The sequence below is a fragment of the Procambarus clarkii genome, chromosome 29 (assembly GCF_040958095.1).
Source record: "Procambarus clarkii isolate CNS0578487 chromosome 29, FALCON_Pclarkii_2.0, whole genome shotgun sequence".
NCBI classification, from domain to species: Eukaryota; Metazoa; Arthropoda; class Malacostraca; order Decapoda; family Cambaridae; genus Procambarus; species Procambarus clarkii.
The window spans coordinates 13,213,447-13,223,446 of NC_091178.1; the positions used below are offsets into that span (position 1 = coordinate 13,213,447).

At 48.3% G+C, this 10,000-nt stretch overlaps 1 protein-coding gene across 8 annotated transcripts in view; it reads left to right on the forward strand.

The window, feature by feature from the left end:
* Positions 1–10,000, forward strand: part of KrT95D (phosphofurin acidic cluster sorting protein KrT95D) — a 399,429-nt gene that overhangs the window by 269,205 nt on the left and 120,224 nt on the right. For 2 of the 8 annotated variants that reach the window (XM_045753502.2, XM_045753503.2), the window contains exon 1: positions 1,779–1,890. The exons of 3 other annotated variants lie outside the window; for them this stretch is intronic. The gene's annotated coding sequence lies outside the window, so the exon portion shown is untranslated. Of the gene's footprint in view, positions 1–1,777; positions 1,891–10,000 lie in introns of those variants that run through there. 3 more of the 8 variants (XM_045753504.2, XM_045753505.2, XM_045753506.2) reach the window with 2 other exon arrangements.

Here is a 10,000-nt window from a genome sequence, read left to right on the forward strand (position 1 = left end):
CATACAATACACCATCCAGGGTCCCATACAATACACCATCCAGGGTCCCATACAATACACCATCCAGGGTCCCATACAATACACCATCCAGGGTCCCATACAATACACCATCCAGGGTCCCATACAATACACCATCCAGGGTCCCATACAATACACCATCCAGGGTCCCATACAATACACCATCCAGGGTCCCATACAATACACCATCTAGGGTCCCATACAATACACCATCCAGGGTCCCATACAATACACCATCCAGGGTCCCATACAATACACCATCTAGGGTCCCATACAATACACCATCTAGGGTCCCATACAATACACCATCCAGGGTCCCATACAATACACCATCTAGGGTCCCATACAATACACCATCTAGGGGTCCCATACAATACACCATCTAGGGGTCCCATACAATACACCATCTAGGGGTCCCATACAATCCAACCCATTACCAGCATTCATAAAATATATACTGGGACGACAGTGGCATCTTCAAGAGAGAACCTGAAATTTCTTCAAAAAGATGCCTTATTAGCCAAGTTTACCGTCTCGTTGGCTTTAGAGCTGCAAGCAGCAACAGCCTGACTGGTCAGTGCAGGCACGGATGGACAAGCAGAAGCGTTCGGAAGGTGTCTTCAGGTAATACCTGGTGAACACTTAACACCTGACATGTCTGTTCGTATTCGAACACATTTACCTGCTTGAGGCTTGATGTCTGGTTACCACATTTGAACATTGTTCATTGTTTACACTTGTGTTCGTGTGTTTGTCATCTAAATTACTGCATTGTCAAACAAGATATCACAATATATCTTGGTAACTACATCAGGAATATGAATCCTCAAGAATTTGATTCTATAATGAAGAGGATTTAATTCTCCTTGTTGACTGTGGCTGCCGGGGACCAGACGTTATCTTGAGGTTATCTTGAGATGATTTCGGGGCTTTAGTGTCCCCGCGGCCCGGTCCTCGACCAGGCTTCCACCCCTAGGAGGCAGCCCGTGACAGCTGACTAACACCCAGGTACCTATTTTACTGCTAGGTAACAGGGGCATAGGGTGAAAGAAACTCTGCCCCATTGTTTCTCGCCGGCGCCCGGGATCGAACCCGGGACCACAGGATCATAAGTCCAGTGTGCTGTCCGCTCGGCCGACCGGCTCCCACACTACCTGAAACTCTGTGTTCATGTTAGTCTCATCCTCCAGAAGCACAAGCGACGCGGTACCGGAGGTGACCTCAAGCAGGTATGACTGCCTAGTAAAGTAGTGACGTGAGAATTATTGAATCGTACGACTCTACGCTCCATACACTTTATTAAATAAAGAAAACGAGGATGTAAGAGTCGTGATTTAATATATTTGAAGAATGCCAGTATTGTACTGCGAAGATTCCGGTCATGGGAACACGTTTTGACATAACCGGACTTTTGGTAGGTATGCTGAGAGCTTCCTGCCTCGATTGATTGATTGATTGATGAAGGTTAAGCCACCCAAGTGGTGGCACGGGCATGAATAGCCCGTAATCCTACCTCGGGATGGTACTATAGCTATACAGGAGGACGGCACACGTGGTGGAAAACTAATAGTGGAGACGTGTGAGTAAGGAGAGATGCGAGGGAGGCAGCCAGGTGGTGTGGTAGCACCTGGTGCGCGCGCTGCTCCCTGCCTCCCCTCTCTCTCCCCTCCCTGCGTCCCCTCACTCCCCTCTCCTTGCGCCCCCCCCTCTCACTCCCCTCCCTGTGTCCCCCTCACACGAGCCCTCTTGCGTGCCCTCAGTGTCCGCGCGACCACCGTCACCACTCCGACACTGTCGCGTGCTCCCGCGTCCACCGTGTTCCCGCCTTGTGCAAGCGCCTTTGCGACCCGTTGTCCGCGCCTACTGTTGCAGGTATACCTCGGAACCGCAGGCCACGCGGCCGTCACATAGCGGCCGCAGGCAGCAGCGCTCCCGTCGCCGCAGGTTACTGTGTCTTCCTTAACACCTGCGGAACAAGTGGCAAGAGTGACGGCGTGGTGTCCCCTCCACGAACGGGACTGTTATATCCCATTAGTGTTGGTGGACAGTTATGGGGTCGACCACACTCTTCATTTCACGCGCCTCTCCGCACGTCTGCCACAGCGTGGTGTAAAGAGCTGACATTACTCTTACTGTGCGCCTACTTATGAAAACAAAATTACAAGATATAGCTTGAGCAGCTACAGCATGAGTGATGCCATCATGTGTGTGTGTGTCCAGCATCCAGTAAGATAACTCCCGCTTGGGTGAGATGCTGAGCTATACGATAACTCGAGTTATCGTACACGAGAGCGGCAGTAACTGTTTACAGTGATTAAAGCTGGCTTAAAACGTGAACTGAAAAGCTTGAGTTTCAGGGGTGTGGCGTGCTCGTCGCGGGCACCGTCACGGGCACCGTCACGGGCACCGTCACGGGCAGCGTCACCAGCAACGTCACCGGCAGCGTCACCGGCAGCGTCACCGGCAACACGAACCTTGTGTGACGTACATGTCTTTACTGAATCATTATGTTTTGAACGGTGTTCTATGGCGGTTTTGAGGGTACACTGTGTTGGGTGGGTGGAGAGGGGGAAGGGGCTTGTAGGTCCACCTGCTTCACGGTGGAACTGGTCGACGGTGGACGACCAGCTGTGACTGGTGGTGACGGGAGCTAATGGACGGTAAAGGCCGGCGTTAATGGGTACCAGCGGAGAAAAATATAAGCTGTGACTGATAGTAATAGACATTAGTCAACACGTGAGAGGATAGATCAAGCATATTTATTGCATATGTAATTTAACACACTCAAAAATCATGGTTTCTCGAGGTCATATTGACCACGTATATTGATGACCAGTAGACATGAGTATACATGCCACGATTCAGTATACATGTGTGTGCATGTGTTTCAGAGGTTTGTCAACGGTTGATTACCTGTGTTAATCCCACTTTATTATCAAGGGTCCATTACAGGTATTGGATATAGAAACGATAGAATGATTGCTTATGTACAAGTATAGCTTTGAACCTGCGTGGGGCCAGGGAGGAGGGAGTGTTAAAAGGAGTACACTGTAAGTCTATTACAGTACACTGTAAGACTACTACATGTACTACTACACTTTAAAGTGTAAAGTACATTACATGTGTGGTGTGTAGAGACGCGACTCCGGACCATGTTAATGTGCTGGCCAGGATGCACTGACTCCACACACACCAAGTGAAGTGTTCCGTGTGACTTCGTGTGTTCCGGTGGTCCTGTGACTTCGTTGACTATTTTTTCCTGTGACTTCATCAATCGTGCTGCTCTCTTGACCCCTGTTTATCGCTCTTTCCCTGTGATGTCATGTATCGTCCTGTCCTGTGGGGCTCATTTATTTTCCTGTGACTTCATTTTATCTCTGTGACGTGTGACTCGTCTATTTAAATATTCCTTTTGACGTCAATTATTACTAGCCCCGAAACGTCATTTATCATTAGGTCTGTGACGTCATTTATTGTTATAACTAAATTACTCGCCTATAATTGTAACGAGAAGTAATCATTCCAGTGATTATATATATATATATATATATATATATATATATATATATATATATATATATATATATATATATATATAATATATATATATATATAATATATATATATATATATATATATATATATATATAATATATATATATATATATATATGCAACAATGATCACAAAAACACTGATCCAAGTATGCAGAATAACCACATATGAAAAATAGAAAATGCTTAACGCGTTTTCGGCTAATTCGCCTTCATCAGAGCAAAGTAGAATGATTCTACTTTGCTCTGATGAAGGCGAATTAGCCGAAAACGCGTTAAGCATTTTCTATTTTTCATATGTGGTTATTCTGCATATATATATATATATATATATATATATATATATATATATATATATATATATATATATATATTTATATATATATATATATATATATATATATATATATATATATATATATATCCGCCTCATGTTACTTATGTAGACTGTCAGGTTACTGACAGTCATCAGTAACCTTGACTGCCTTGACGCCTGGCCATTTAGTTATTCAGTGACCTAAGTTAACCTCAAACACCCCCAAGTGGACCTAAGTTGGCCTCAAACACCACCAAGTGGACCTAAGTTGGCCTCAAACACCCCCAAGTGGACCTAAGTTGGCCTCAAACTCCACCAAGTGGACCTAAGTTGGCCTCAAACTCCACCAAAGTGGACCTAAGTTGGCCTCAAACTCCACCAAGTGGACCTAAGTTGGCCTCAAACGCCACCAAAGTGGACCTAAGTTGGCCTCAAACTCCACCAAGTGGACCTAAGTTGGCCTCAAACACCACCAAGTGGACCTAAGTTGGCCTCAAACACCCCCAAGTGGACCTAAGTTGGCCTCAAACTCCACCAAGTGGACCTAAGTTGGCCTCAAACGCCACCAAAGTGGACCTAAGTTGGCCTCAAACTCCACCAAGTGGACCTAAGTTGGCCTCAAACGCCACCAAGTGATGTTGCATTATATGACATCAGCTGACCTATTACCGATTCATGTGACCTAAGAAGAACCTTTACACAATCGTGCGAATTAAGCTAACCTTTGACTCTATAACCCTATAACCTATGATATGACCTTGACCCCTGCTGTGTGTGTGTATGCCCCTTCGGCCCGTCGCTTGGCGGCGCCACACGTTTCCGAACTACATTTCTATGCTCTATAGAGTTCATTTTACCACATTTTAAACTTCAAGTCTCCTCAGCAGAGTGTGGCAGAATAATATTGTGCGTGTATTAATTTGGGACGCCAGCAGCAACAGTCTAATGAGTCCCTGGTTGTAAGGAACGATTGGTGGAGTGTGATCTGGCCGGGGGGAATAAATAAGGAATAGAGAATAACTTAACTAGTCTGAGTACCTTACTCGAGGCAGTTCGTGCTGTTAACGGCGTTCAACAGCCTGGTTGACCACTGACATCGAGGGTTATTAGGCCCCCTGGGTCTTCAGAACCATCTGCGAATTAACCTCAGGGTAGGACAATGGGGTCATTAGCTCAGCCCTGGTAACCTCCAGTGACCTGTAACTCTGCCAGGTGACCCCAGGTAACCTGTAACGCTGCCAGGTGACCCCAGGTAACCTGTAACGCTGCCAGGTGACCCCAGGTAACCTGTAACGCTGCCAGGTGACCCCTGGTAACCTGTAACGCTGCCAGGTGACCCCTGGTAACCTGTAACTCTGCCAGGTGACCCCAGGTAACCTGTAACGCTGCCAGGTGACCCCTGGTAACCTGTAACTCTGCCAGGTGACCCCAGGTAACCTGTAACGCTGCCAGGTGACCCCAGGTAACCTGTAACGCTGCCAGATGACCCCAGGTAACCTGTAACGCTGCCAGGTGACCCCAGGTAACCTGTAACGCTGCCAGGTGACCCCAGGTAACCTGTAACGCTGCCAGGTGACCCCAGGTAACCTGTAACGCTGCCAGGTGACCCCAGGTAACCTGTAACGCTGCCAGGTGACCCCAGGTAACCTGTAACGCTGCCAGGTGACCCCAGGTAACCTGTAACGCTGCCAGGTGACCCCAGGTAACCTGTAACGCTGCCAGGTGACCCCAGGTAACCTGTAACGCTGCCAGGTGACCCCAGGTAACCTGTAACGCTGCCAGGTGACCCCAGGTAACCTGTAACACTGCCAGGTGACCCCAGGTAACCTGTAACTGCCAGGTGACCCCAGGTAACCTGTAACTGCCAGGTGACCCCAGGTAACCTGTAACTGCCAGGTGACCCCAGGTAACCTGTAACTGCCAGGTGACCCCAGGTAACCTGTAACGCTGCCAGGTGACCCCAGGTAACCTGTAACGCTGCCAGGTGACCCCAGGTAACCTGTAACGCTGCCAGGTGACCCCAGGTAACCTGTAACGCTGCCAGGTGACCCCAGGTAACCTGTAACGCTGCCAGGTGACCCCAGGTAACCTGTAACGCTGCCAGGTGACCCCAGGTAACCTGTAACGCTGCCAGGTGACCCCAGGTAACCTGTAACGCTGCCAGGTGACCCCAGGTAACCTGTAACGCTGCCAGGTGACCCCAGGTAACCTGTAACACTGCCAGGTGACCCCAGGTAACCTGTAACGCTGCCAGGTGACCCCAGGTAACCTGTAACACTGCCAGGTGACCCCAGGTAACCTGTAACGCTGCCAGGTGACCCCAGGTAACCTGTAACGCTGCCAGGTGACCCCAGGTAACCTGTAACACTGCCAGGTGACCCCAGGTAACCTGTAACTGCCAGGTGACCCCAGGTAACCTGTAACACTGCCAGGTGACCCCAGGTAACCTGTAACTGCCAGGTGACCCCAGGTAACCTGTAACTGCCAGGTGACCCCAGGTAACCTGTAACGCTGCCAGGTGACCCCAGGTAACCTGTAACACTGCCAGGTGACCCCAGGTAACCTGTAACGCTGCCAGGTGACCCCAGGTAACCTGTAACGCTGCCAGGTGACCCCAGGTAACCTGTAACACTGCCAGGTGACCCCAGGTAACCTGTAACGCTGCCAGGTGACCCCAGGTAACCTGTAACACTGCCAGGTGACCCAGGTAACCTGTAACTGCCAGGTGACCCCAGGTACCCTCGTCGTGCCTACAGGTGGCGTGGTGATATGACATTATTAAAAGAATCCTTACTACAGCCGGTAGTCCAGCAGAGAGAGAGCCCCGTTTAGCCCTCTCTTGATTTTTTTTTCCATTTTTAATCATCTCAGGAATCGACAAATGGGATGTTGATTTAAGGCACGGTAAAGTTGATAATATCTTGTGTTCGCCAATGTGTGCCGTATGGCGTGCTGTGGCAAGGATCAGTTTAGCTTGCTTATGTCAATATTTTGGTTCCCTGTGAATAATGTTAGCGTTGTATTTGGGTGGGTTAGTAACGGTTCTGTTTGGAGTGTGCAAATATTTATAGGGAGTGGACGGAGGCATGCGGCTGGCTTTGTAGAGGCAACAGTAAGTTTGGCTTGTTATAAAGTATGTTGGTGTGTGAGGTAGGGAGGGGGAAAAGACTAGTATGAGGCTATGTTTAGCACCCCCCAATAAACAACATGAAAGTTGAGGATCCAGACTGACTCCATGTGGGGTCTATTTCTTTGTGAATCACATTCAAGTTCCAGATAATATAACCGATATTAACACGAACTCGGAAGACTTTGAAAGAGAAATTGACAATATGCCCATGCACTCAGCCCCCCCCCCCTGGGCCTGACTCGTGGAATTCAATATTCATAAAGAAATGTAAAGTACCAGTAGCGCAAACGCTCACTGTAATGTGGAGAAAGAGCCTGGATACAGGGAAGATACCAGCAGCACTTAAATCAGCAGATATAATTCCTCTGCACAAGGGGGGTAGTAAAGCCTTGGCAAAACATTATAGACCTGTTACACTAACATCACACATAATAAAAGTGTTTGAAAGAGTGATTAGGAATCAAATTTCCAGTTTTATAGAAAATAATGAGCAACAAGGGACAGCATGGATTTAAAGTTATCACAAGTCAAACCTGGCCTCAGGCCGAGCTCGGGGAGTAGAAGAGCTCCGGAAGACACATTCCAGGTATGCTCCAGATGTAAGGGGTACAGAGGGGTTTCTGATGTTCGGTGATAAAAATTATCCGGCTAAAGTTAACCCCGGGCTGGTGAGGGCTCTACCTTCCCTGGTCCCCAGTTATGTACCGGATAAAGTTAACCCCGGGCTGGTGAAGCCTCTACCTTCCTTGGTGCCCAGTTGTGTACCGGATAAAGTTAACCCCGGGCTGGTGAGGGCTCTACCTTCCCTGGTCCCCAGTTGTGTACCGGATAAAGTTAACCCCGGGCTGGTGAGGGCTCTACCTTTCCTGGTCCCCAGTTGTGTACCGGATAAAGTTAACCCCGGGCTGGTGAGGGCTCTACCTTCCCTGGTCCCCAGTTGTGTACCGGATAAAGTTAACCCGGTGAAGGCGCATCTCAACACGGGGGGCGACACGAACATCCACTTGAACCTCCGAGACATTTTTCATGTAGATTTTCCGTGTATTGATTTATTGTGTGTTGAGCTGTGAGAGGGAACTCGAAACTCCTCTTGGAACCTTTGAGTGTTGCTCCCTCTTGTGTGTTAGGTGGTAAAGCTTTACGGCTAGTATTCGTTATCTGGCGTGTTGAGCTTCGTAGATATGGATACCATTCATTATCTGGTGTGTTATATAATTCCCAGTTATTTATTTATTTTAATTATTTGGCTTTAATGGTGGTAAGTTTTTCGATTTCTTGTGTGTTTTTTAATTCAATTTTGGCACAAGTCATTCAAATAGTTCTTTTTCACCTTATTCAGTATTGTTATAAAATTTATAAAAACGTGTGTGTGATTTTATATATATATATATATATATATATATATATATATATATATATATATATATATATATATATATATATATATATATATATATATATATATATATTGATTATACATTCTTTTGCTCATAAATCATTAGCAAATTTATTTATTTGAACTGTGTTGCAGGTAAAGTATGGCGAGCGCTCAGGCCGTTCTCAATACAGGTCAGTCAGGCTGTTGGTGGTGGGACATTGTAGTCTCTACTGTTTTATTTTCCGTGTTGGAGGGGTAGGAGGAGGAGGAGGGGAAAGGGGGAGAGCAGCAGTTGCGTGTTGCACGGTTTTGCATCGAGCCTTTAGCTCTTGGACTCCGCTTTTCTAATTCAGTTTCTTTCTTTATTATGCACCCCATACCCATCCCGTGGGCGGTGGTGTATAGGATTACAGAGACACATAATCAGTTCAGGAACTGAACCCTTCTAGTTCGTTTAGCTAAGCAAATAACAATTAAGTAATCTATTTTCCTCTTATGTCTATTACTATGTTTTGTCTAGCACACGCATCCCCAGGCAGCAGCCCATAGCAGCTGTCTAACTTCCAGGTACCTATTTACTGCTAGGTGAACAGGGACATCAGGGGTGAAATAAACTCTGCCAATTTGTTTCCGCCTTCTCCGGGAATCGAACCCAGGCCATTAGGACTATGACTCCCGAGCGCTGTCCACTCAGCCGCGAGACCGTTAGAAAATCCAATCGACAGAGAAACCTTCCCAAGTCCCACTCAAGGAGCCGGTGGCTGAGCGGACAGAACACTGGACGCGTGATCCTGTAGTCCCGTGGTCCAGGGTTCGATCCCGGACGCCGGCGAGAAACTATGGGCAGAGTTTCTTTCACCCTGATGCCCCTGTAACCTAGCAGGGGCCTCGTAGCCTGGTGGATAGCGCGCAGGACTCGTAATTCTGTGGCGCGGGTTCGATTCCCGCACGAGGCAGAAACAAATGGGCAAAGTTTCTTTCACCCTGAATGCCCCTGTTACCTAGCAGTAAATAGGTACCTGGGAGTTAGTCAGCTGTCACGGGCTGCTTCCTGGGGGTGGAGGCCTCGTCGAGGACCGGGCCGCGGGGACACTAAGCCCCGAAATCATCTCAAGATAACCTCAAGATGACAGTTAGAAAGGCGGAATCCAAGAGGTAACACCTGGAACTTGCAGGTACAGGTAGGCGAGTGTTTACACACACAACCACCCGGGCCTCTGGTATTGCCTCGTAACAAAAAATCCCCTAGTTTAACTTTCGTCTTAACGGTCGTTCCGCTTCTGAGACTCCATCGCCCTCTGCTTCTCAACCTCTCCGCCCTCATCCACCTGCTTTACTTCCTCCTTTGGTGCGTCCATTCTTCTCCGATTTGTCTTTGGCCGTCAGGGCACAGTCAGGGCACCGCCAGGGCACCGTCAGGGCACAGTCAGGGCACAGTCAGGGCACCGTCAGGGCACCGTCAGGGCACCGTCAGGGCACCGTCAGGGCACAGTCAGGGCACCGTCAGGGCACAGTCAGGGCACAGTCAGGGCACCGTCAGGGCACAGTCAGGGCACAGTCAGGGCACCGTCAGGGCACAGTCAGGACACAGTCAGGGCACCGTCA